The sequence below is a fragment of the Dasypus novemcinctus genome, chromosome 8 (genome assembly GCF_030445035.2).
Source record: "Dasypus novemcinctus isolate mDasNov1 chromosome 8, mDasNov1.1.hap2, whole genome shotgun sequence".
In the NCBI taxonomy this organism is placed as follows: Eukaryota; Metazoa; Chordata; class Mammalia; order Cingulata; family Dasypodidae; genus Dasypus; species Dasypus novemcinctus.
Window position 1 is genome coordinate 93,954,335 of NC_080680.1, and position 27,647 is coordinate 93,981,981.

The 27,647-nt window shown below is 46.2% G+C and overlaps 1 protein-coding gene across 5 annotated transcripts in view; it reads left to right on the top strand.

Annotated features, from left to right (window-relative positions):
* DENND1A (DENN domain containing 1A) overlaps window positions 1–27,647 on the top strand; it is a 615,092-nt gene that overhangs the window by 509,421 nt on the left and 78,024 nt on the right. The gene's annotated exons all lie outside the window — the stretch shown is intronic.

The window sequence follows — 27,647 nt, forward strand, 5'->3', positions numbered from 1 at the left end:
AGGGCATCAGAGCTGAAATGGAAAGCCTCCTAGGAGGGGCTGGCAGCAGAGCAAAAGCCAAGGTGAATGAGCTCTGTACACACTCTAGAGATGCCCCTGGCACCAGCCAACTGAGAGCCCAGTTTTCCAGGTACCTGTCCTTGGCTTCCATGGCCTTGCCCAAGGATGTATTGCTTTTTTACTAAATCAAGCCCTGTGTGGGGTCTTTATTGGAATTATTTCCCACTGTCCCCACCTGATGGTCCTTTTACCAAAATTTTAAACTGGCAATTATACGTGCTTTTAGAGGTAGTTTATACTTTTGAAAATGCTCTTGCATCCCTGGTCTTATTTTGCTCCTTTTGCAATGAGGAAGTTAGGGCTTGGGGAGTTTATGATTTGGTCAAAGCCATCTGAGAAAAGTGACAGTGCCAAAATCCATCCATCCATTCACTTCCCATCACCCTCCTTCCCCTCCATCCCTCCATGCATCCATTGTATCCATGACTGGGTCCACCAGCCACTGGAGATCCCAGGAGGAGGCAGCCCTGAGTCCTCAGGTGACTGAAGAAGGAGACAGATACAGAAAGAGAAATCTTCTCTTAACAAGTGCTAGCTAAATGGTAGTGATGGCTGGAAAGTCCAGTATTTTATTATATCCTCTACATGCAGAGGTCAAAAAGAAGATTCTTTAATCCATTCTTTGTATTCAGGAAAGCTTGTTGTAAAACCTAATGCACAACTTTTCAGCACATAATGCTCCTCAAAGGTGAGTGAAAACTCAGAGAAAAGTATCTTTTTGGATGGACAATCTGGTTTCTTTCCCTGAAAGCTGGCCCCATGGTGTGTGTGTGTATGTCTGTGTGTTTATGTGTGTGTCTCCTGGCAGAGCATGGCAGGGGAGAGGTAAGGCCTTTTTACCTTTTCAGCCTCACCAGAAGCCCCTGGTCAGGTACTCAGGTGTGAGAGCCACGCTCGCAGCCCCTAAGCCTGATCTGCTTGTGTTCAGTGGAAGAGATTACAGAGCTTAATGATTAGCTCCTCCAAGCTGCAGCTGATGCCAGCCTCTACCCCCTTTACACCTAATTAGTCTCATTAATGAGCTCTTCTGCTCTCCATAGAGAGAGTTTCCTCTTTGGAATAAGAGGCAAAAATACCTTGCCCAGGTAGATTGCTGAAGCCTTTAATTATTGCCCACACCTGCTAAGCCTTGTGACTCACACCCAGTGATAGTGCTGAGCTGAAATGGGGCTTGTTTATAAGCACTACCAGATTTTAACTCTTTCAACACCAAAAAGGCTTTTTATTTAAAGAGACACATTTCCCCAAGACTTCCCACTTGCTCATATCAAGCATGCCAGGCTCTGCCCCTCACAATGGGATACCAAGATGACAGAGGCACCGGCTCCTGCCCTCAGGGAGCTCACAGTCAACATAGAGTGACAGATGAGAAATTATGTAGGCGATTATAATGGCAACCATTTACCAAATTCCAACAACGGACTCCTCTAATCCTCAAAGTAAAACTTTGCGGCAGACATTATTACCCCTGTGTTCCAGAAGAGGAGACTGAGGATAGAGAGGTAATGGCACTTGCCCCGGACCCAAGCTGGGAAGGGCTTCACGATCAGTGTGCTCTCCGTTCATGCCCAGGGCCTCCCTTTCATGCCATCCCAGGCACTGAGGGCCACCGCAGAGGTCAGCTCAGGACTCACAAGGTCAGGAGGGGGCAAGAGTGACAAGTCAGCCAAGTGGGCAGCATAGACAAGGACGTCCGTCAGAAGAAACATGAGCAGAGGCTCAGAGGTGAAAGAGCACGCCTGTGCACACAAGTGCTTAGGATGGCTGAAGTTGAGGGTATGTGCTGGGGGGCAGGGTTAGGGGACGAGAGGAATGAGGCAGGGGCCTGAGCACAGAGTCCCTCAAATGCGGATAAAGGCTTTGGACTTCTGGTCCACTGCACCCTGCCCAGGACCTAGCATAGTACCTGGTACCGCACAGGTTCTCAAGAAATGTTGGTGAGGGACAGCGGTGCTGAAGGCAGGGAAGGGACAGGGTCAGGGGTTGCTGTCTGGAAGAATCCCTGGGTGGCTGTCTCTGAACATGCTCTGATGAATCAGAAAACACTGAAATTCAAGGATAAGGTGCTCACCATGGCCCTTTGCCCCACTCAGGAGATTTGCTCCAGGCTGCCAGTTGCTAGGTGGTAGAGGTGGCACTCAAACCACATCCACTTGTTTGCGAAGACCAAGCTCTCTCCTCCTCACCATGTGGCCCACTAGATAGATGCTTATTAAAAGGCTTGGAACACAAAGCAGAGTTTCCTGGCATGGACTCCTTGATTTCTGAATGAGAAAAACTTCAGATAGGAGCACAGGCTTCCAAAAGAGCAGAGTCTGCCAACTCAACAGAACCAAGGCAGTCACTCTGGCTGGACTCAAACAAATTTTAACACAATTAAATGTAATATTTAATAGCATCTCTCAGATAACAACAGTTACTAGGAGATGCTAACCAGTTTGCTATACAGTCCTAGAAGACTGAAAAGAAATCTTTTTTTTTTTTAAACAAAGACATATGTCAAACAAGGTCAGTAATAACAGCTGCCAATCACTGAGTCTCTATTACACACCCGGCCCTGAGCCCGGTACTTTACATAATGTCTGTCTGCTCCTCCTGACAACTCTGAGCCATTTTGCAAATGACACACTGAGACTTGGGGAACTAAAAAACTTTCCCACAATCAAATGGACAGTGAGTGACAGAGCCAGGATTCTCAGCCCAAGCTGTCCCACTCCAAAGCCTGAGCCACCCAGAACATGTTCTCCCTCAGTAGCCATCCAGAATAGGACATCACAGTCAGCACAAGGTGCTCCCTTCATGACAGATGGAACGCAGGACAGACTCTGGCAAATACTCAGTGCACAAGCATCAGGTCAGCCAAGAGCTGGGACACCCAGCAGAGTCCGCAAGCCTGGGCAGGGAATCCTGTGCTTTCCATATAGAGATTGTCTACACACAGAGGCATGCACACAAACAAGGCCTGGGGTTTACTCCATTTGGAGTTAGATTTCTGGGTTCTTGGAGGCTGTCACGAGGGTCATCAAGTAGCCCAGGCAGAGTAGTTGGGCAGCCGGATCGACCCACTGGCCACACCTGAGATTTACCAGCATCTCTGGAGCACCTTCCCTGTGCCGAGCTCTCTTCTTGGGGCTGGGGATTCAGCAGTGAACAAACAGACGTAGTTACTCTTCGGGGCCTCTGCTGGGCTCTGAGGAAGGAGGGGTACTGGAGAGTCCCACCTGGTCCTACCTGCCTCTCCAGGGCACTCAGCCAAGGGAGATGGTCATTTTGCCTGGACCAAAGCCATGGCAGTCCATAGCAACTCTTACCTCCTGAAATAGCTTGGGAATGCCTCCCTTTCTGTTCCTGCCCACCCCACCCCCAGCACCCATTATTTCCTCCCTTGGCAGCTCCTGAATAGGTACCCTACTTCCACTATGCCTAGTCTACAGACCACTGGCCTCACTGAAGCCAGAATGATCTTTCCAAAATGCAAGTATCTATCCCCCTAAACTTTAGGGGTTTCCCATTGCTATAGGGTAACATGGCCTAAGAGGGCCTGCATGATCTACCCCCAGCCTCCTCCCCAGCCTTGACCCACCCATACCCCTTCCCCATCACCCTCGGAGTTCTTTTTTTTTTTCTTATATACACTTTTTTTATTAAAGTTAATAGATCACAAAGAATGTTATGTTAAAAAACATAAAAAACATGAGGTTCCCATATACCCCACTCCCCATCCCCCCACCCCATCATTTTTGTAAATTGAATTTTTTTAAGATAAATATATATATCACAAAAATGAGAGGTTCCTGTATACCCCCTACCCCCCACTCTACTCCTTCCACATCAACAAACTCCTCCATCATTGTGGCACACTCATCACACTCGGTGAACACATTTTGGAGCACTGCTGTACCACATAGATAGTAGTTTACCCTGTAGTCACACTCTTCCCCAGTACATTCAGTGGTTTATGGCAGGATACATAAAGTCCAGCATCTGACCCTACAATATCATTTAGGACAACTCAAAGTCCCCAAAATGCCCCCACATCACACCCCTTCTTCCCTCTCCCTACCCTCAGAATTCTGAGCACTCTTGCCTTATTTTGGTTCCACCTTAGAGCCTTTGTACTGCTCCATCCCACCAAGGCCTGCAGGCTCCTGCTAACCTTCCTCTCCCAGCTCCCCGGCCTCCAGCTGGGGTCGTGACATCCTGTTATGTTCCATCCCCAGCAGCAGAAACTTCTTTTTCAAAGCTCATATCCAGGATGGTAATTATACATTTGTGAGGTTACTTGACTACCCTGGGTCCCCATTTGTGCTATCTCCAGGGACTGATCCATACACAGTAGGCTCTCAATAACCACTTGCTGAATCAGTGAACAAAAAAAGGACTAACTTTCCTTGTAAATTTGGGAAAGGCTTCCAAAGGCAGAGTCCCTTGAGTACACATTTGCCAGGTTGAGGGAATGCTAGATGAGGAGGGAAACGGACTTGGCCCAGTGGTTAGGGCGTCCGTCTACCACATGGGAGGTCCGCGGTTCAATCCCGGGGCCTCCTTGACCCGTGTGGAGCTGGCCCATGCGCGCAAAGAGTGCCGCGCCACATAGGGGTGTCCCCCGCGTAGGGGTGTCCCCCCCTTAGGGGAGCCCCACATGCAAGGAGTGCGCCCCATAAGGAGAGCTGCCCAGTGCGAAAGAAAGTTCAGCCAGCCCAGGAATGGCACCACACACACAGAGAACTGACGCAGCAAGATGACTCAGCTAAAAGAGACAAAGATTCCTGTGCCGCTGACAACAACAGAAACGGACAAAAAAGAACACGCAGCAAATGGACACAGAGAACAGACAATGGGGGCGGGGGGGGCAAGAAGAGAAATAAATAAAAATAAATCTTAAAAAAAAAAAAATGCTAGATGAGGATGCCTGGCTTGACAATGTATATTATGTTTGTGCTAAAAAATAAAAATAATACACATATTGAGTTCCTATTCTGAGCCAGTGCTTTCAGTCTTCATGGCATCCCCAAGAGGTTGGCATCATCGACTCTTGTTTTCTGGGGGAAAAACCTTAGACTCAGACTGGCCTCAGATCACTTGGCTTATGGGTGGAAGAGCCAGGATGCAGCGTGCCCACTGCACTCCCTCAGCAGGGCCCAGAATCCTCCCTGGAGGACAGGTGTGTTCAAAACCTCACACACCCCAGTTATGAGGGTCAGCTTAAGAAGCTTTGTTGAGGTCACACCCACTTTCCTGAAACCTGACAGCTCTTTTCTGGACCAGCACCAAGAAGCCTACTCAGAGTTCCCCTCCAGGAAGCCCTCCCTGACCACACCCCTACCCCACACCCACACCCCCACCCCATAAATACCAGGGACGGTGATACCTACTGCAGACCTTTACTTAGTCACAGCTGGTAGCAGGGTGGCTTTTAGAACCTGATTCTACCATATCCTTGTTTGGGTTTCTTAATCTCTCAGAACTTCACTTTCTTCTTTAAAATAGTAAAGAGTATAGCTACTGAGCAAAGGCTAAACAAGCCAAAGGCCACCTTCCACTGTACCTGTCACAGGAATGCAGTCAGTAAAGGTGCGTGTCCTTTCCTGACTATTTAGCCTTTCCCTCCCCCATTTCCTTCTCCTAGTCTCCCTTCCTCGTTTCTATTTTTCTGTGCATCCTCATTGTTCTGGTAGGTTTCTAGGTAGTTGCAATTCTTGCTTTCACCGCTTCTACAAATGAAACAATGGCTGCTGTTTAGCTCACTCGTTCATATTTTAACCTCATAATTTTTCCTCCTGAATCAGCCTCTACAAATTCTAATCACCTCACTTTCTCTTTTCTGAATTCCTCCAATTTGAAGATTCAAAAGAGGCGCTTCTCTGCATGAACATGCTGTGATTCAATTTGAAAATAAATTTCTCCTGGCCGCAGCCATCTTTCTGAAGTGACATTTAAGACTGACAGTGGACAAAATTGTAAACAGGTTTTCAATAAGAAAAAAAAAATCAATGTTGAGTGCATTCTATGAGTTTTTTTTAACAGCGTGTGCATGTGTGTGCGTTTGCGTCTGTAATTGCAGTTTCGCTGTGATGCCGTCTGCCTCAGGAAGATTATGGCATCATGTGAGTCTGTTTTGAACTATCTTGGTATTCTTTTACTTTTGAGAAAGCAGTTTCATTTCATGGGACTTACTTCCATACAGGATTATAGATGGTTCATTCATTCATTTATTCATTCATTCATTTAACACATGTATGCCAGGCTGGATGCTGGGTAAGAATACTATGGACAGTTTTGACTGTTCCCTTCCAGTCTGTATAGAGCTCGCATCCTCAAGTGGGAGGCTAGCAGGTGGGCAGGTATCTGTTAGGTAAAGCAATACAGGTAAACTCAAGGTACCATGGGAGCCCAGAGGAAGGCCCAGAGAAGGGTAACTGAGGGGGCAGGGATGGCTTCCTGGGGGCTGTCACCCCCAAGCTCAGCCTTGTAAGATGAATAAGAATTAGCCTGATGAAAAAGGGAGATAAGGAAAAGTTTTACACATCATGAGGTGTGCCGTGTCTTGAGAAGCTATAGGAAGTTTGCCATGACTGGGGCTTCTAGTTTGCAGGGGAAAGTGTCAGGAGGTCCACCTGGAGAGGCCTTTGGAGTCTTGCATGCCAAGCTAAGAAGAGCCTTGGACTTTCTCGCAAAGACAGTGAGGAGCAGTGCAAGGCTTTAAGCAGGTGTGATGCAATCCATTTGGAGGGGTGCTTTAGGAAGAGCCCACAAGGGTGGTGCAATAACAGGAGAGAGCCTGGAGGCAGGGGCCCAGAGAGGAGGCAATTGCCATAGTCCAGGCAGATGAGGACTCCTGGGAACTAACCATGGCAACCTTGTAGGGTCGGATGGAAAGGTCAGGGGATAAGAATATTTAGAAAGTGAAATAGGTGGTCCTTTGGCAGGAGACTTGTTTTCTTTTATTTTTTTTTAAAACAACTTTGTTCATAAGTATCTCAAATTACAGTCCATAGTTTTGGTTTTCATTTTTTAAATTTTCAGTCTATTCTAACACCAGGGATTATGTACTGCTAGTAAAATGAATTCAACTGACATTTGCCTTCCCCATTCATCATTACTCAATAAAAGCCCTTTCTAGAATTTCTTGGAATGGTCTTTTGACAGTCCCCCTGGCCAGAACCACAGATTACCCTGCAGTTAGCTTCTAAAGGAAGCAAGAAGTAAGATGCTCCCATTGTGTCACCAGAGCAAGAGAGAGAATCCTTTCGTCCTAAAGGAGACAGTTATTGACAAAAAGGCCCATGGGGTCCTGGAGAGGCAGAGAAGCAAAGTGGACAGTGAAGGGCATGGAACTGTCCGGTGAAAACTGTCATCAAATGCTTTCTTTGGGTGACTTCTGTTTCTGCCAAACTAATCAACAACCCCAACCCACACACCTGCCCACTCACATCCCTTCCACAACCTAGTTCATCACACTAGCCCGGAAGCTGAGGGAAGTTGTGGTCTGAGCACAAACAGCCAGTTACTTCAGCCCTCTGAGTTTTAGACCTCCCAGGCCAAACAAGGCTGATAACCACAGGAATTCCAGAGGCATCTTTCAGGATGGTGTGAGGATTAAATGAGATGATTGGGAAACCACCTAAAAAGCTGAAAGGTTTCCAAGTTAAAAGAATGGAAACAAAGACAGTTGGTTTGCTGATGTTCTCTCAACTCTTAGTCTGAGGGGCAAAGTTGAAAAGAATGACTAGAATGAAACTTGGAAGTGGTCTTTAGATATCCATTTTCCTTGTAGCTTCTCTCATCAAATGAAGTGAAAGTTGGCAATATTGAGAAGCTTTGTGACGGTTGGAAAGGTGGCAGGTCACAGAAGAAAGAACTCAGACTTTGGGAAACCCACAGGCCTAGTTATAACCTCCCACCTACCACCTACACATTACACGGACTTGGGCAAGTTGCTTGACCTCTCTGAGCTTTATTCCTCTGTAAAAAGGGGATAATGACGGGACATGCTTGTCCCATATGTTATTTATTTGATTGCAGTAGTCTTCCTTCTGCCTCTGAAGGGAGGAACTCTGACTGGCTTAGTCTCTATTGTTCCAGGGGTTAAAAAGTACCTGGCATGTAGTAGATGAACAATCAGTAGTTTGTTTTTCATCTATAATTCATTCCTAATACCTCCCTGTCACTGGAGCAATAAATTAGATAACTCAATGTCATATTTGGTATCTTCTCAAGACAAGCTGACTGTGGGATAACACACATCCTGCCACCACACTTGCCCCTCGAAAGTCCTGGCATTTCATAACCCCTGTGGAATTTTTTATAAAAGTTTTCAAACATACGAAAAAGTTGAAAGGTTTGTACAGTGAACATCAACATACCTACCACCTAGATTTCGACAATTAACATTTTGTAGTACTTGGTACATCACATATCTATCTATCATCCATCAGTGCATCTTTTTTTTTTTTAAAGATTTATTTGTCTATTTATTTCCCCCCTCCCTCCATTGTCTGTTCTCTGTGTCCACCCGCTGCGTGCCCCTCCTTGTCTGCTTGTATTCTCATCAGGCAGCAACAGCAGTTGAACCTGGGACCCCCTGGAGTGGAGGAGAGGCAACCACTCCCACGCCACCCCAGCTCCCTGATCCTCTGTGTCTCCCATTCTCTCTCCTCTGTGTCTTCTTTTGCTGTACCATCCCGCTGTGCCAGCTCCCCACACAGTCCTACACTCCACGTGGGCCAGCTCACCACACAGGCCAGTGTGCCCCCACCAGGAGGCCCTGGGCATCAAACCCTGGACCTCCCACATGGTTGATGGGAGCCCAGTTGCTTCAACCACATCCACTTGCCCAGTGCATCTTATCTTTTGATGCATTTCAAAGTAAGTTGCAGATACCAATACACTTCGCCCTAAACACTTAAGCCCTAAACACTTAAGCGTGTGTATCGCTAACTAGAATAAATACCACTTGAATGGGAATAGCAGTCACCCAGTAAATAACCATTGTAATAATGATAATATATTATTAGGAAAGACGAACAGTCATGCCTATTTGATATTCGTAAGCTGAGACAGCTGCTGGTAACAGGGTTGGGAGGGGCACACCATTTCTTGGGAACCAGACTGCCCTTCTGTTATAGGTAAGCCTCAGGCAGGGAAATGGCTGGAAGTCACAGCCACTGTGGTGCCCCCAGGCACAGATTCACCCCCAGCCCCTCGATGCTCATCCCCTTGACAGACTCCAAAAGGCATTTGAAAACTTAATAATGTGACTGTAACAACAGAGGTTGGGATTTTCACAATGGATTTCTGTGGACTGTGGGCCAATGTTTTACCTGGGTTTAATCTGTCCCAAGTCCTCCTGGCATTGTCTACCACAGAAGAGATTTGGGGCACAGAGAATAGGAGCCAAAGGTCATGAATCCAGGTTCTAGGCCAGGGGCCCTAACCAGTGAACTCCTTGGCCTTGCTGAGGATTGTTATTTTCCATATGTCCCAATTTTAGAGCCAGGGTATCAAAGATCCCTCTGAGTACCTGCTCTTTTCCAAGAACCATGTAGGGTCACTATCTCAATTCTGAATCTTACCTTGTGTGTTTACATTCACTCAACAAATGTTTATTGAGCATCATCTTTGAAGCTGATCACCTTATGACAGCGGTTCTTAACAAGGGGTCCCTGAGTTTAATTGAAATTCAAAAAAACATTCTTTTGGGGCATGTTGGTACAGGTGTGATGTATTTATTAAATAATACACAGTATAGTGTGGATGTAATAAGGGGTCCATGGTTTTCATCTGACTGGCAAAGGGGTCCATGAAACGAAAAAGGTTAAGGAACCCCCACCTTAGAAGAAACTGAGACAGTCCATTACAAGGATTTAGAAAGCAACTTGGAGATTCAAGGCAGTGCTGAGCCCAGCAAGTAGACATCATGAGCAAAGCTCAGGGAAGCAGACTTGGCCCAGTGGTTAGGGCGTCTGTCTACCACATGGGAGATCCGCGGTTCAAACCCCGGCCCTCCTTGACCCGTGTGGAGCTGGCCATGCACAGTGCTGATGTGCACAAGGAGTGCCGTGCCATGCAGGGGTGTCCCCACGTAGGGGAGCCCCACGCGCAAGGAGTGCACCCCTTAAGGAGAGCTACCCAGTGCGAAAGAAAGTGTAGCCTGCCCAGGAATGGTGCTGCACACACGGAGAGCTGACACAACAAGATGACGCAACAAAAAGAAACACAGATTCCCGTGCCACTGACAACAACAGAAGCGGACAAAGAAGACGATGCAGCAAATAGACACAGAGAACAGACAACCAGCATGGGGGGGAAGGGGAGAGAAATAAATAAATAAAATAAATCTTAAAAAAAAAAAATGAGCAAAGCTCACCTGCTAGAGTTAAAAAAACTTTTTTTTTAGATTGATTTATTTATTTAATTCCCCCCCTCTCCCTTGGTTGTCTGTTCTCTGTGTCTATTTGCTGCGTCTTGTTTCTTTGGCCGCTTCTGTTGTCGTCAGCAGCATGGGAAGTGTGGGCAGCGCCATTCCTGGGCAGGCTGCACTTTCTTTCGCGCTGGGCGGCTCTCCTTACTGGTGCACTCCTTGCGCGTGGGGCTCCCCTACACGGGGGACACCCCTGCGTGGCAGGGCACTCCTTGCGCACATCAGCACTGCTCATGGGCCAGCTCCACACGGGTCAAGGAGGCCCGGGGTTTGAACCGTGGACCTCCCATGTGGTAGACGGACACCCTAACCACTGGGCCAAGTCCATTTTCCTGAAAAAACTTATGGACAAGAAGTTATCACTGAAATTAAATGGTGGCAGATGTGTCCAAGGAATATTGCAGGGACTTGATCCCTTTATGAGTCTTGCGATAGATGAGTGTTTGGATATGGCAACTAGAGGGCAACAGAACCATATTGGAATGGTGGTAAAACCAGGAAATAGTATCATGTTAGAAGCCTTGGAACAAGTATAAATAATGGCTGTGTTCAGCAGAGAAATCAATTGCTTCCACATGTCCCCTCCCCAAAGGGCCTGTTTTACTGTGATGTAATAATTGGGTCATGTATATTTTTCATATTAAATTTTTTGTTAAATAAACTTTTGTAATAGTCAAAAAAAAAACTTCATTTATAAAGAGATCTCATGTCCATTCAATCCTTACATCTCTCTTATGAAGCAGGAATTGGTTATCATTATCCCATTAGGCTAAAGTGAGAGATAAAGTAGCTTGGAATCAAATCCCAGTCCCGCCACTCACTCTCGAAATGACTGTAAGCTGCTTGACTGACTATTCTGCTCTTGATTTCTTCATCTGAAAATAGAAAGTGGTCAGTCATACCAGCTTCCTTAGGATGTTGTGAGACAGAATCCATGTAAAATTGCCTGTTTAGTTAACTTGTTGATTAACTACGAGGTGGAAGGTTCTGCCCTGGGCCCTGAGCATAGTGATGAGTAGGGAAGCCCAGCCCACCTAGAGTTCACAGTCTAGGTGAGACAGTGTGCCTAGTGGCCTGAGAACAGACTTGAGCAAGACTACCTGGGTTCATATCCTGCTTTGTGAACTTGGACAGAGTACCATGCTTGTCTGTGCCTCGGTTTTCCTGTACAATGGGGATAGCAACAATATCTACCTTGTGGGGTTGTTATGAAGAGTGAATGAGTGAATGCACGTAAAGCACTTAGGTAGAAGGTAAGCCCATGTGTTTGTTGCTCTTGTTTCTACTATACCACCACCATTTCCTCTTCTCTCCGGGTTCCCAGATTCAATGGAATCGTCTGAGAAGCTTTGTAAAGGTCTGAGCCTGGGCACAGGCGTTTGCATTTTTAAAAAAAAACAAAAAAGAAAAACCCTAGTGTTCTTGCTTCTTTCCCCCTGCCCGGATCAGCACGCAAAACCTAAGAGAAAATCCAGTAACACTAGGTTGCAGAATGAGATGGGGTCATGATAGATCTGGGAAAGGAGTGGACAACCTCCTGGAGACCCTGGATTCCGACCAGCTAGTGGCCTAATGGCCTCACCCCAGGATAAGGACATGCCTTTGGCTGTCACCTGCTGGGGATGGGGTTGGGCTGGGCAAGTTTGTAGCTGTATGTAGGATCACTGTATTATGTTAAAGTTGTTTTAGATTTGTTTTCAGTCCTATCTAGTAAATCCCCCAAAGCAGAAACTTCGAGGTCATGACAGAAATTCCTGTCACTTGCTCCTCATTCACTGAGTTGTCAAGATCTGAAAACTTTTAATTCCCAAAGAAATCTTCAACCCCACTCCCTCAGATTTATGGTCTTCCTTACCTCTCCTACATCTATCAGACACTTCCTCATGTCTCCCTGCCCCTATTCTTTCCCCTTTAAGTCTTGTCAAAATGCAAACTTCTTTCTAAACTCAAACAAAACCCACCTACTCCCTGATTTAAAACCCTTCCCTGGATTATACTAAAAGCCGTTGACTGTGCACTTTGGATAGATTGTATGATATGTGAATATATCCCAATAAAACTGCTTTTAAAATTTCAAAATTATGAATTTAAAAAAAAATAAAACCTTGGGTAAATAAGGTTGTTTAATACAGTAATCAAGTCCCCTCTGATGCCTCCAACTCTACCTTTCTAGCTGCTTAACCTAAGGATCTGGAACTCCCTCTTTATATCCCAGCAGTTACAAATTGATTGGTGTTTCCTTTCAAACTAAGTTTCTTGTCTTCTCATATCTATGCCTCTGCTTATATTGCCCCTTCTGCCAGAAGTGCTATCCATCCACCCGTGCCCTATTTAACCCTTTCACGACTCAGCTCTGGCACCACCCATATTAGAAGCCTTTCTTGTCCTTCTTCCCAGGATGCGGCCTATCCCCTGTGCTGGAATAGGGAGGCCCCTATGGACTCCCAGTCACCCCAAGCAGACCATGTCTGTTGTCTGTGTCTCCTTTAGGCAGGACTCTCCTTGCTCACACGACCAGGACTCATCTCATTCAGCATTCTACTCCCAGCCCTGAACAGGATCCATACTCCCTTCTGCAAGAAGGATCCACTAAAAATGCTAATCAAAGTCTGTCCCTCCAGGGCTTAAATACCTTCTTTGGCTTCCTATTGCCCTGGAGGTTAAAGAAAGAAGTCCATAACTGAACTTCTAGTAAGGGCCTTCCAGACTTGACCCTGCCTCACCTTTCACCCCTCCCTGCCCCATTACTCCCACCAGCATGCCACAGACCACCTTGACCTTGATCATTGCCCATGTTCTTGATCATGGACCATGTTCTCAGTCAATTCCAGACTTTGCACTTGCATTTGCTTCCAGCTAGAGCATTCTTCCCTCCTTCCCTTCCCCAGCTCATCCCTTTTCAAATATCAACTTAAAAGTCACTTCTTCCAAGAAGCTCTCCCTGACCCCCTCCCCACTGAGCTAGGATAGCTGCTATCTGCTGTGTGTCCCCATATTCCCTGACTTTTCCATAATAGCACTTACTGACTAAATTGTAAATTGCTGGTTTCATGTCTCCTAGGCTAAATTCCATGAAAATAGGAACCGTGTTAGTCTTATTCACTCTTCTATCTCTAGTGCCCAGGCTGTAGCAAGCACTCATTAATATTAAATAAACTATGAAATCACACCCACACATACACACACACACAAAAAGGAACGCCCTAAATGACTCTGCATGCTTTATCAGATTTAGGAATCACTGATCAAAGTTACCAGCAAATGTTAACTTTCCATACAGGTGAGGAAACTGAGACTTAGGAAGCATGCCCAAGAGGGCACAACTAGGAAGCACTAGAACCAGATCTCCATCTAAGGCTGGTGGCCCCCCACGTCCAGGCTCTTGGGCCCAAGACCAAGATGCTTGTCCAGAATTAGCAGTATGTTGGGCCTTGAATCACACCTGTGTTCCCACACCATTGTGACAGTTCTTCATAGTAACAGGTCCAGAGGAACTGAATCAGCTATTTGACCTGGGCAAGATCACCTCTCAAATAAGAAAATTGCTATATCTCGCATACTAAGATGCTTACCAAACCTCTTAACCAGGAATCCTCCAAATATTTAGAGTCTGCTGGCTATTAAATAACTGCCTGGAGAAGTTACATAAGAAGTTGTCTCCCCAAATGATTATTTCACATACATATGTAGATAGAGGAATACACATACTACTCTGGCACTATCTGGGTGACTCTTATAATTAATATTTACTTAAAATAATCATTAGTCTCTGCTGGGCGGCATTAAACCCACGTTAACAATATTTTTAGCCAGGCCTTCCCCACACCTGCGACTGCAGGCGTGTGCGGCAGCAGGACCCCCTGTGGTGCTTTATAAATAAGCCTCCCTGCACCTGTCCCAGCTAGCCCCACATGCCACTTAGGCTGCGGGCCAGGGGCCCTTGGCCTGAAGGCTGTCCTGGTGCACACCTGAGTGGCCCACACCACCAGTGGGGATCATCACTTCACCTCATTTCCCAGGCATCAAAAAATAAAACCCATTTCTCTTGAGACAATGTGCCATCTGCGCCCCAGGCTAGACCCACATAAAAGGTATCACATTTCCCAAAAGGTAAGGGTGAGGAGGATAATAGTGACAACCTATTATTGAATGCTAACTGCTTTGTGTTCCTCCTTTCCTGTAAGCCTCACAACAGTATGAGGAATTGAGTCCCATTGTTATCCTATTATTATCCCTCCCTTTTCCAGAAGAGGAAACTGAGGTACAGAGAAGCTGAGTACCTCCCTGAGGGTACACAACCAGTAAGCAGGATTCGAACCAAGTCAAGCCAAACCCACGCTTTTCACCATACTTTTTCTCAACCTTAATCTCGGTCCTATTTGATTCAGTTAAATGAACAGGGAGAAGGGAAGTGGAACTCACATTTATTGAGTGCCTACTATGTGCTAGGCATTTTATGTATATTGTCCCAGTTAACTTTCACCACTGTCATGGAAGACAAAAATGATGAATCCCATTTTATAGATAAGGAAACAGAGATTCAAAAGAGTGATTGATCAAGATTGCACTGCTAGCTGGAGACTGAGCCAGAATTCAAACCCGATTCTCCAAACCCAGAGATTTTTTCCACCACACTGAAGACATTAGCCATACATGTGGGCAATAAAGTGTAATTTCACACAGAGCCTAAGGTTTGATCATTTTCATACTACTCAGCTGATGTGAACTTTCTGCTTGAAATTGTTGAGGATTTTTATTCTAGTAGAAAATTGCCATTATAATAAAAACTAATATTTATAGATGATTTTGTAATTTTCTGGGACCTTCCAAATTATTTAACTTAATCCTGGTAATAATCCTGTTAAAGAAGGTGTGATGAATTCCACTTTACAGACAGGTAAACTGAGCTTAGAGAAGCCAAGTGCATGTCCAAGGCAACGCTGTGGAGCAGGAACTCGGCCACCGAAGCCCATTCTCCCCACACCCCGCAGATCATGGCTGCCAGGCCTGGATCTGTTCAGTGGGGCCTGAAGAGTGAGGAACCTGGATGCTTTCAATAGAGAAAGAGATTGGGGAGGGGAGGTGGCGGTGGAGCTTGGCCATCGGGGACCCTTTCATTCAAGGTGGTGACATTTCCTCACCCACAGGAGCAGGCTGGAAGTCATGATGGTCGGGGAACTACAAAAATAGCAGCTTTCACATGGATTCCAACACAAGAGGAACTAGTGGTTCCAGGGCAGATAAGAATGACTTTACAAGATGAAAATGATCAGTGAGGGCACGTAGGTCTGGAGGGGAGCGGAGTTGGCATTTTTTGGCCCTGCAAATAGCTGCCCATCTGCTCTCTGTCAGAATATGTTAGGAGTGCATCTGGATTGCTGCCCCTGAGTCTCAGCTCCAGGCTGGTCATGTGGTTGTCTCCACGACAACTCCAGGAGCGGTGTAAACTGCTGCGCTTTGAGCCAGATGCTGCGCTGCACATGTGGTCTAATTAGATGGTGTTCCCTGCCTCCCTCCTCCTTACCCTGCCCCTCTAAGCACATACACTACGTACACTCTCTTTTTCCTCCCTCCCTCTGTCTTTCTAACCTCCAATCTCACATCCTCATTCAGTTTGTCTTGCTCTCTACCCTGTTTGCCCTTCTCCAAAACATTCCTGTTGCCAGGCTGCACTGGGGCGTTTCACTCAACAAGCATCTGAGTTCCTGCTCTAGCCAGGCACTGTGCTAGGAACTGGAGAGGCAGAGATGAATCAGACACCACCCATGCTGAGGAGTCCACCAGGGTGGCCGGGCAATGGCAAGAGATGGCAAGAAATGCTGCAGGAGCTGTGGGAACTCAGGGGAGGGACCTAACCCAGCCCGAGGAGGGGAGAAGGCCCAGGGGAGTTTCCCAGGGCAGCTGTCCCTGAGTTACACTGAGAAGAGCCTGGGAAAGCAGAAACCTTGGCAGAGGACGGGCAAAGACAGGAGGCTCACTGCCCCATCTGGAGAATGATGAACAGCACCATGTCACACTACAGGAACACAGGGTGTTTGGGGGAGGCAGGGGGCTGCGGTTGGCGAGGTGGCAGGGGTGGGACCCTGGAGGACTCTCTCCAAGTCCATATCGACTTGGTTCTGCGGGCAGTGCAGACTTTGAGAAGGGGCGCCCTGTTGGCTGCTGAGCATCCTGGCCAGTAGGTGCTGGCCTGGAGGATGTGGCTCCGGGTAAATTAAGCCCCTCCAGAAGGTTTCCTTGTGAATGCAGTCTGTTCCCACACGTGAGGGCAGTCCCCACTGGGTAGGGAATGCTCAGGTGTGAGCCAGCACATGCTAATTATTGTGGGGGTCTTTCTCAACAGTTGTATATTCCGAGGGTGCAGAATTTAACACTTCTTGGATCTCTCTCAGGGAGGATGTCCTCAGATGAGGGAGGAGAGAATCAACCTATCCCACACTCACTCACTCTGACATGCCCCTCAAATGTCAGCAGTGCCAGCTCCTTGTAGTACACCCGCAGCCCCGGCCTCGTCTTGGCCCAGTTCCTTTGCTCCTGCTCTCCTCCCATCTTTCCATTTAGCAAGTGTGCTCCTCTTTGGAGGCTTGCCTTTTGTACCCCTCTTCCTCTGTATAGCCTCTCTTGGACCACTCCACCCAACAGTGTCACCCTGTCTGTGCACCCTCCGCACTCCAGTCACAGGTGTTTGCTAAATGAAAGGTGTGGAAAATTTCACATCAGATGCAACACCCAGCTCTCAAAGGGCATCTGAGAAGAGGAGTGAAGGACGTTGACCTCCACTGAGCACCTGCTGTGTCCTGCTCAGTATTAGCGCCTTGATAAACACTGATCATTTTAAACCTCATAATACGAAGGAGGTCATATTCCCAGTTTACAGATGAAAAAGATGAGGCTCAGGGGGGTTCACTTTTTCCTGGACCACTGGGCTACCCAAGCCTGTCTTTCAAGACCCCCGGTAATGCACAGTCCACATCCAGACACTCTGGACTCCTTGGGCTGGGTGTGCTGTACATGGAAAAAGACATTTTTGTGAGGAAAATTATATGCCATATCTCAGATTCACCTCCAGAAATGCAGAGGAAAAATATATTTGGGCAAATGAGAATGCTCAGTGGCCAGGGATGTCATGAAAAAAACCTGGGCTTTGGAGCCAGACGGAGCTGACTTCACGTGTAACTGGCTCTTCCCAACTCTGTGACCTTGGGCAAGTCACTTCTCCCTCAGCCTCTGTGTTCTAGTCTGTAAAACAATAATAAAGAACTTCTTAACAGGGTTGTTATCCCACCTTCAACCACGAATCGTTACTGTGGTGGTGGTGAGTGGCAGGCGGAAGTAGCAAAGCCAACATTCCCGCCGTGTTCTTTGTCTTGGTCCCAACACTGCGTGGAGAGCTTTGCATCATGACATGTTTCTCTGTGAGGGGCCATGGAAGACCTCATAGGGAAAGGCCTTTTCAATTCTACAAACAACACATTAGCATTCAAAAGCACCTTCCCGTTTTATAAATGAAGAAATGGAGGCCTAGAGAATGAAAGGGAGTTAAGGCTAAGGCAGGTGTTTTGACTCTTCACCTTGTGCTCTCTCACTTCACAATTTGTCCAGTGACTAAAAATTTACTCCTGAAGCCTGCTGTGCACAGGCCCATGCCAGGTGCTGGAGAGTCAGCAGTAAACAACTGCACAAGTCCCTGCCCTCCAGGGCCTGGCATTCAGGAGGGGGGCTGCTAATAAATAAGGGGGAATGCTGCGAAGGAACCCACGTGAGGGACGTGTCGCCGAGGTCCTGGTGGACAGCATGTCTTTAGTGAGGTCTGTCTTCTCACTTCAGGGAGAGGGTTGGGATTTTTCATCTCTGCAGATTAATTTGTGCTTCTTCACCATGTCGTTTTGCCTTTTGATCCGTGAGTCCCATATTCCCATTGACACAGCTAATATTGGTCCTCTTGTTTATCGCTTTTCAGGTTGATTTACATTTCTCCCAGGGTCCACCAGGCCCTCAAAGCTCATACTCTCTCCAGGTTGCTCTCTGTGTTCTCTTCACTCTCAGGAAACTGAAGTCCTTGTCTATAATCAGTGTGCCACACCTTATCTTTGAACTTGGGAATGTAACAGTCTTTATGTTAAAAACTGGAATCTGTCTTTCAGCGGCAGGCATACTTTGACACATGCCCACGTGTTGAGCCAGGAGATGTCTGGTATTGCGATCTAGCTTGTCCCCCATTTGGTTTCCATAACGTGGAAGAGAGCTGTGGCTCTCTCACATGAGTGCTCTCTCGGAGCCAGCCACTGCTCTCTGGACTTAGCAACAGAGAGTTGTTGAATGCTACAGCATGAGGTCAAAGTTATTATTTCCATCTTATGGGTAAGAATTCCGACAAAGTCTCCAAGAGGTGAGCTAGCTTCCACAAGAAAGTGAGGGAATCAAAACTCACACTTGTTTCTCCAAAGCCCACTGTCTACATCACCACACTGAAATCCATCTCTTTGAATCGCTGCTAGAGCAGCCCCAGGTGGTGGCTGTTATGTCAAATACTATCTTACAATTATATCTTGTAAGCAATAATACTGTGTTACATGAGCCCCAGGGTCAGACACAATTTGCTTCCAACTTTGACTCTATCATTGACCGGCTCTGTGTCCTTAGACAAGTGGCTTCCTTTTCTGAGCCTCAATTTCTTTATCTGTAAAATGGAGATCATAACAACACCTACTTCACGGGACTAAGGAGAATAAGTGAGATAATGCATGGAAAGCCACCTAGCCCAGGGCCAGTGCTCAGTCAGTGGTATCTGTTTTTAATCACTGCACCTGCTTTCTTTTTAGAGCTGCTTCCCATCTGCATCTCTTACGGAAAGAAAATCTTAAGCTAGTATGCATGAAGACCAACTTCATTGTGTCCCCTCACCTTCCACAGGCCTCCCATCTCATCTGCCGTGCCTGTGCTAATCAGAATTTCCTGACTTCTCCCTGTTTGTCTCAGTTAATGCAGAAGGATGGAGCTGCTGGCACAGAGGAGCTGAGGCGTGGGCCACACGCCTGTGATTGGAATGTCTTTACTGTAATCTAGCAAGTGCGTGTGGGGCTTCTGTCAATATCAGAGCGGCTGGCCAGAATGGGCAGATACTGTCAACCCACCATCCCTGTCCCTGCAAATCATCGGACTAGCTCTTGTTGGACACCCACGACTTCCCTAACTTAAATCATCCTAACAGCCGGCTTCGTGGTGAGACATTGGTTCTTCATTTAGGGCTTGTCAGAGTGATGGGCCCAGGTTGGGAGTCTGTTCCCAGCGTGCCTGGGCTACTGCGCCAATAGTTCAGAAAGCTGTCTTGGTCCTGCCACACCAGTCCTGCCCGAGCCATTCGACTGTGGCAGAGCAGCAGTCCATCTTCCCAAGGTCACCCTCTTGGGACTTGGAGCCCAGGTGCTCAAATGTGTTACCGTGTTGTACCTCTGAGGGTGGGGAAAGAACTTGCTCAGTCTCAGGGATCATTCAGACCCACAAGCTCCAGGACCTCGGGCAAAATGCTTCATCTGGTGAGTGTGCTTTTCTCCTCTGTAAAATAGGAATCATTTATGAACATCTCAGAGTTCTGGTGAGGAGTTGGTGAGGACAAGCATGCCAGGTTTAGGGGCCAGAGCAAGTGCTCAGCTGACATTGGCTCCCTTCCCCTATAATCATGCCTGCCTCTGGCTACCCTGCAGTTATTGTCACCTAATCTTGCTGTTCCGGCTCTCCCTGCCTCCTTCCCTGGCCTCAAGTAAATAAGTATTTGGCCTCCTCTAGGCCAGTCACCGCCCTACGCCTTTTCTGTGTTGGCTGGGCCTGGCATTCGTTCTGCCTCCTTGGCAGCAGCCACATCTGATGCTGTAAGGAAAAACCCTTCAGGCCAACACAGCCTCACCCTCTCGGCCCTGGGAGTGGTGCTGAGGCCCAGGGCAGGGAGCGCCTTCTCCTGATTTCTTTGTGTGCCACAGAGACAGACCTGTCACTTTCCTATCCCTCCCGGTGTAAGATTTCCACAGGGTAGGTGAGGGTGGTGTTGGCCGCCCTGGGAGAGGAAATAAAAGCACCTCTCAGGCGTCAGAGCAGGGTGCTCCACGATGCCACACTTTGGCCAATGATGTGGGTGTTACCTTAAGAATTTGAAAGTATTTATACCAAACACAAACTAGAAGAAACTGCTGGTGATAGGACCAGATTCCTCTGCTTTATTCATTATACTACTTTATTCTTATATTTTAAAAAGCCAACACTGCTTGGTTTAGGAGCTGTACTAGTCACCTTCACCTATACCAGTGGTTCTCAGCCTTGGCTGTCTTGGATTCATCTGGGGAGTTCTAGAAACTACTGTGGCTCAGGCATTTGGGTTTTTAAAAGCTCCCCAGTGGTCCTCATGCACAGCCAAGGTTGAGAACTACTAAGCTCCACCTTCTCACTCCCCTGTTGCAGACCCCCAGCAATGCCATGTGGCAGGTAGTGTTCTACCCATGTTACAGGTGGTGGGAATGAGGATCTGAAAGGCAGTCATTTGCCACAGTAGCACCTGGGGCAGCCAGGAGACCGGAACCCAGGTATGTGTCCCCTTTCCCCATTGGCCTCCTCCTGGAGTGATTTGGCCAATGCCCACTGAGGCCAGAGAAGCAACTGAGTCAGTCAGAACCTGTCCTCTCGGAGCTGGCAATGGTGGAGGAACTGGCCTGAGCACAGGTGGTATTGATGGACATGGAACCACTTTATCTGAAGGTATCAAGTAAAGTTCTCACAAGGCAGTAACCTGAAGAAGGAAACCAGAGGAGAGTGGGCTGTATGACATGGTTGGGGTATGGTGGACAGTGCAGAATTTCTGGAGGAGGAGGCGGGTGTGTGGACGAAGTGGACAGGATGCCATAAGCAAAAAAAAATCAGCTGGGGAAAGGTCATGAAGAGCCTTGAAGGCCGTGCTCAGTTTAGAAATCCCTGCAGCCGTTCTATCCTCCCGAGTCAGAGCAACAGAGTCAACTGCCTGAGTTACCTACTGAATATTTAACCTGTGAAGAGAGGGGAGAAAAGTGTTGTGAGACCCGAACCAGGCTCACAGATAGGTGACCTATGAAGTCACACAAGGCCCCGTGCTCAGTTTAATGCTCTGCTGTCACCATCTTGAAATGCATAAAAATCTTATCTTTGAACTTGTGTTTTGTGAGTGATATCCAGTGGGACATCGAGATGTGCACGTGCACAGAGGAGATATGCACAAGATGCAAGTCCTCCCTGGTTCCTTGCCACCCCAATTGCTTGCAGCTTCATAGTGCTCCATGAGCACCAAATTCTAATGGACCGTGATGCATGGGAGTTTAGCAAGAATGCACGTGAGTGCAAGGCAAAATGTGCATGTCTTATGACTTGAGTGAGTGGAGGCACTGACAGCCCAGAGAGGCCACACTTTCCCTTAGAACCAGAACTGGTTTAAACACAGAAAGCTGGCAGTGGTGTTCTACTAAATATGAAGGACCAAGGAAACCTATCAGATCTGTTCTTTATTCATCTTATTTCCCTGTAGTAGCCAACCACTTATCCTGAAAATGATGACAGAGAAGAAAAGGAAAAGCTCAAGCAACCATAGTTCCTTTTCCTTTCTCCAATCAAGGAGTGAGATAAAAACAGTTGAGTTAGTTTTGTATGCCGTTTCCACTGTCTGATCAAAACAAAATATATCTATATCTGCAAGGTATGAAATAAAATTATACATACAAGTTAAATGCTCTTATATTATTTGCATTTAAAACTGGCATTCCCCAATTATAAAGTTGAACAGTAAAATTCATGCTGATGATTTAAAATTTAATTTTAATTTTCCTTTGAACAACACTAAATAGTAAATAAAAGCACCTTGACTAGTCTAGAAAGAGGTCAAGAAAGGAAGAAAAAAGCTTCCTATTTTAGTGAGGTACTATTATACTTTATTGGCCCTTTTGTCCCTGCTTTTTGAACAAGGTGTTCCCACATATTCATTTTGCACTGGGACCCATAAATTATGTAGCCAGTCATGATAAGTCACAATCAGTGCTCTCTAGGAAAATGCTTGTTCAAAACCTATGTGGGGGAAGCGGATTTGGCTCAATGGATAGAGTGTCCACCTACCACATGGGAGGTTCAGGATTCAAACCCTGGGCCTCCTGACCCGTGTAATGAGCTGGCCCACGCACACTGCTGATGCATGCAAGGAGTGCCCTGCCACGCAGGGGTGTCCCTGTGTAGGGGAACCCCACGTGCAAGGAGTGCGCCCCGTAAGGAGAGCCACCCTGTGCAAAGAAAACACAGCCTGCCCAGGAGTGGCACCGCACACACGGAGAGCTGATGCAGCAAGATGATGCAACAAAAGAGATACTGACAAGAATCCAAGCAGACACAGAAGAACACACAGCAGATGGACACAGAGAACAGACAATGGTGTGGGGGGAGAGAAATAAATTTAAAAATAAGACTCTTAAAAACAAAACAAACAAACAAACAAAAAAACCTATGTGGGCCGGGAACTGTGAAAGGTGCTCCACAAATAACTTCAGTTTTAACTTTCTTAGAACCCTGCAAGATGGGCCAGCATTGTGTAATTGTGCACAGAGAAGTAAAGACAAGTGAAATCACCTAAGATCATATAGCTAGTACTTGTCAGAGTCAAGGTGCAAGCCCAGGTCTTTAAGACATATTCTCTCTCCACCATGCTCTGTGACCTTAAACAGATTCCAAAGAGGGAAATCTTGTTTTTGTGTGTTTTAAAAAAAAGGACAAATAGCCCTCTGGTGTGTCAGTTGTCCTGCTGTACTATAGTTATTTGTTCCAGGAACTAGACTGGATTCCTCAAGATCAGGAACTATAATTGTCTTTTTCACTATTCATGGAAAATCTCAGATTTGTAAAAGTAAGCACAGGAATATTATGCTCCCCTACATACCCATTGTCCAGTTTCCACAACCATCAACATTCTGCCATTCCTCTTATCATGTCTACCTTCATCCGCTCCCTCTCCCTCATTCAATGATAACTTTTAGGAGCTGTATTTTATTCATCTTTGTATTCCCCCAACTCAAAGCCTGGCACATAGTCGGTGCTTAAGAAAATTTGAATGGATGAATCTTCCAAAATTGTTATTTTTTAAATTGTAAGCAAGATCCATAAAGAGTGGACCCCTTCTTTCTTTTTTATTAGAATCAGAGTAAATAGGCACTTACATTTTTTATGAAAATTAAAATTTTAAAGGATTTAAACCTTTAAGTATGGGTCAGCAGAACAAGGAAATTTGCTGAAGAGTCTGGTGGGTGATTTTATTTTTACGCCAGTACCCACAATACTATGGATAAAGCCATTTATTTCTGGAAGCATCAAAAACCTTTGGAATCACCACCTCACCTGTTAACAAAGACTCAACTCATTAGTGATAGAGTTTTCAGTTGAATTCATATGTCAAAAAGATAATCCAGGCATAAAACTTGTCTTTTTGTAACCAAGTTCTTGATAGGGTTAAGCAGCTGTGTTTTACTGTACTTCGGGTCATAGATGGAAAACACAACTAATGCGATCTTAGCTTGAATACTCACAGCTGAATTCCCTGAATTATCATCAGCCAGTAGCCCCAGCTCCTAGGCTGTTGCTTAAGAAGACAAAAGGTTTAATCAGCTGAAGAGAACTAAATCAGTACTTCTTCCAAAGGAGGGAATTAAAGACACCTTTAATTCTACTATTTTTCTGCAGAGAATGGAGTGGGGGTAGGTATTTGAACTGAAGGAAAGGGGATGGATAAGGTGGGGGAAATGGTTTGGTATCCTCATGCTGGACCTATGGCCAAAAGGGTCTTCAGAGCGGCTTGCTTGCTCCTGGAACTGTTTCTCTGTGTGGTTAGTGCTTTTCATTGTCCACCAGAAGAACACCTGAGATATTCCAAATTTTTAGAGCCCTCTCTTATTTTCCAGCAGATGCCCCAGAGGTACAAAATTGAGGCTTCAAAGAAATGCTGGTCTACAGTAGACCATGTGCATGATGGTAAGAGCTGAGCTTTGGAGTCCACCGGCTTTTAAACCCTGACTTTACTTTTTACCAGTAGTGTGACCTTGGGCAAGTTAACATGCCTCAGTCATTCTTCTGTAAAATTTGAGTGTGATTTCTGCTTCATTAAGATTGTCAAAATGATAAAAAGAATTGTGAAGTATTTAACACAGTACCGGCACAAAACACATGATCAGATTAGGGAACGATGATTATTGTCATTTTCTTAGAAGGTGAGGACCTCCAGGGGAATGAGCCCTCTGAGCCTGTTTCTGTTCACACCTTCTTTACACAGGACTCTGAGTGACAATGTCACTGCCTGTCAGCAGGATTAAGGTAGAATAATTGGGCCCTGAACAGATGGGGTTTTGGTCGCCTAACTCCTATTCACCCATCCAGGCGCAGCTGAAATGTGCCCACTTCTCATCACGTTTTCTGACCCTTCCCACCCTGGGAAGCTGAGCCCTTTCCTCTTTGGATTCTTGGGGACATTTTGTCCCCTATCCCATCCCAGTAGCACTACACTGTGTGGTAATATTTGTTTCCACGTCTGATACTTCTCCCAATGTTTTCCAAGCTCTTTTCAGAAAAAAACTCCCATTGTCACATTTCCCCCAAGCATTCACATCCCTGTCCCCACTCTTTAATATCTGATCCAGGGGGAATCACCTCCAGTAAATATATACAGGCCCCAAATTCTTTGTTTCTCCCAAAAGGTGAGATTCTTTCTGCTCTCCATCAGCTAAATCCTGCCTCAGCCTACCTTACTTTCAAATTTGCCTTCAAACTCTCTTGAATTTATTGGGCCCTACACAGACTTCTCCTTCGCAGCAGTGCTGACCAAGTGACAGGAGTGAGTGCTAACAACCCCAAGAAGCATTTTCTCTGAGCAGCTCTAAAGTCCCTGTAAACAAATGTCAATCACCTAGCATCGTCCTCTGAGCCCTGTCAGTAGTCAGGCCGAGTGGTGCCTCAGCAACGCCAAGACCACAGGACTTACTCTGTGGTTCTTCACCGAACATCCCTGAGCTCCAGCTGGATGCCGAGCTCTGTGCTGTTCCAGGGGAGTGTAGAGATGAGTCCAGCAGGATCTGAACTCACCTCTACAACATCCAGGATGAGGCACTTTGAGGGCTCCCAGCAGGGAACAAGTCACTGCTGCCCAGAGGACACTCCAGACAAAAGCAAGGGAAGGGAAAAGGGCGCAGAGTATGAGTATAGGTGCATGGGGATGGAGAGGGAAAGTGACAAGAAAGGACTCTGGAATGAAAGCGGGGCCAGCCTAGGAAGGGATTGTTTGCCCAGCTAAAGAGCAAGGACCATTTCTTTCCTTTCCCACACAGAAATTCTTGTGTGTGCCCTACCTGCTGCTGGAGATGCAATGGTGAGCAAACCGGGCAGTGTTCCTGCCCTGCACATGGGGCTTACGGTTTAATGGAAGAAACAGCCATTAATTAAATAAGCACAGAGATATAATACATAAGTCATCAACATTCTTGACTAGGCTAGTAATGTGATCCAATTTGCATTTTAGACATCACTGGGGCCAGAATTGAAGTAGACTGGGAGGAATGAGACAAGAGCTGGACATTGTAGTTAAATAGTTAACAGTATTGTTATAATCCAAATTTGCATCAAGGTAGTGGGATGGAGAGCAGAGGATGAACATAAGACATTTCACAGGTAAGATGGAAAGGACTTGGGAAGTCTGAGAGTTGTTCTACTATGGGTAACTATAGACAGTGATCACACTAAAAAAAGAAATAGAAAAACATTTTTATTGTACAGTCCAGATGGGATAATAATTTGGAGCTTGGGCCATTTTGGTCTTGAGGTGCCAATAAGCTGTCCAGGTGGAGATTGGGACCCTTGGGTCTGATGTTCTGGATGTCTGAGCTGATACTTATCAGGAGTCATTAGTGTATAGAATTACCATCTCCTGGAACTCAGCTTTAAGCACCCAGGCATAGGGCTTGTCTCTTTCCAGGCCTCCTATATCAGCCTCAGCTGTTCAATTCTCTTCCTAAGTTCATCTGTAAGCTACCAGGCATATAGTATGGCTGGTCTTCTCGTAAGTTGCTTTGTGGACCCAGCTTCTTGAGGGCTTCATGCTTAAGCAGTCCTCTCTCACATTACAGAATCAAATATGCTGGCTCCCTTTTACCACTATCTGTCTGAGTCTGTTTCTCCCTTTATATCAGACCCAGCAAGAGGGCAGAAACTCAACATGGATAACACCTCATTGACAAATCCAGTCAAATGGATCTCACACCCACAGGAATGGATTCGTTTGCAAACATCTTTCTCTTTTTGGGATTCATAAAATAATCTCAAACTGCCATGAGGGGGTACCTTTAATTCAAGATATACAAATCTAATCTTTCAGAATTGAGAATATACCACTGAAATTAAAGATTTATTTATGTAGATGAACCCTCCACAAACATTCAAAGAGGGATTGAGATGTTGACTATACAAGGATGAGATTTTGTTTTTAAGCTTAGGGTATTTTCTTGATTCATAAAACGTAGTTTGGTAAAAGCAAGCTTCCTTACCAAAAAGCATAAACACAAAATTGAATGGTAAATTTTATTTTTGATCATCTTTGCTTTTTAAAATAAATCATTGTTTTAAAATTATACTTTGCATGGTAACTGCTGAGGGTAGGGAGTGGGAAGAAGAGATGTGATGTGGGGGCATTTTCAGGACTTGGAGTTGTCCTGGGTGGTACTGCAGGGACAGTTACTGGACATTGTATGTCCTCCCATGGCCTACTGGGTGGACTGGGGGAGAGTGTAAACTATAATGTGGACCATTGACCATGTGGTGCAGCAGTGCTCAGAGATGTATTCACCAAGTGCAGTGAATGTTCCATGGTGATGGAGGAGGTTGTTGTTATGGGGGGAGTGGGGTGAGGGGGGTGGGGGATATATGGGGACCTCATTTTTTTAATGTAACATTAAAAATACATAAATAAAGACAAAAAAATAAAGTGAAAAAAAAAAAAGATCACTGTGTTAATGGTTTCCAAAGGCGGGGTGGCAGGGGAAGGCCATCAAGCAAGGAGAGCCCAACTACCACCCAGCTCTATGTAGCAGGGCTCCTTCTGCATAAGGTTTTCACTGAATAAACAGTTTCACTC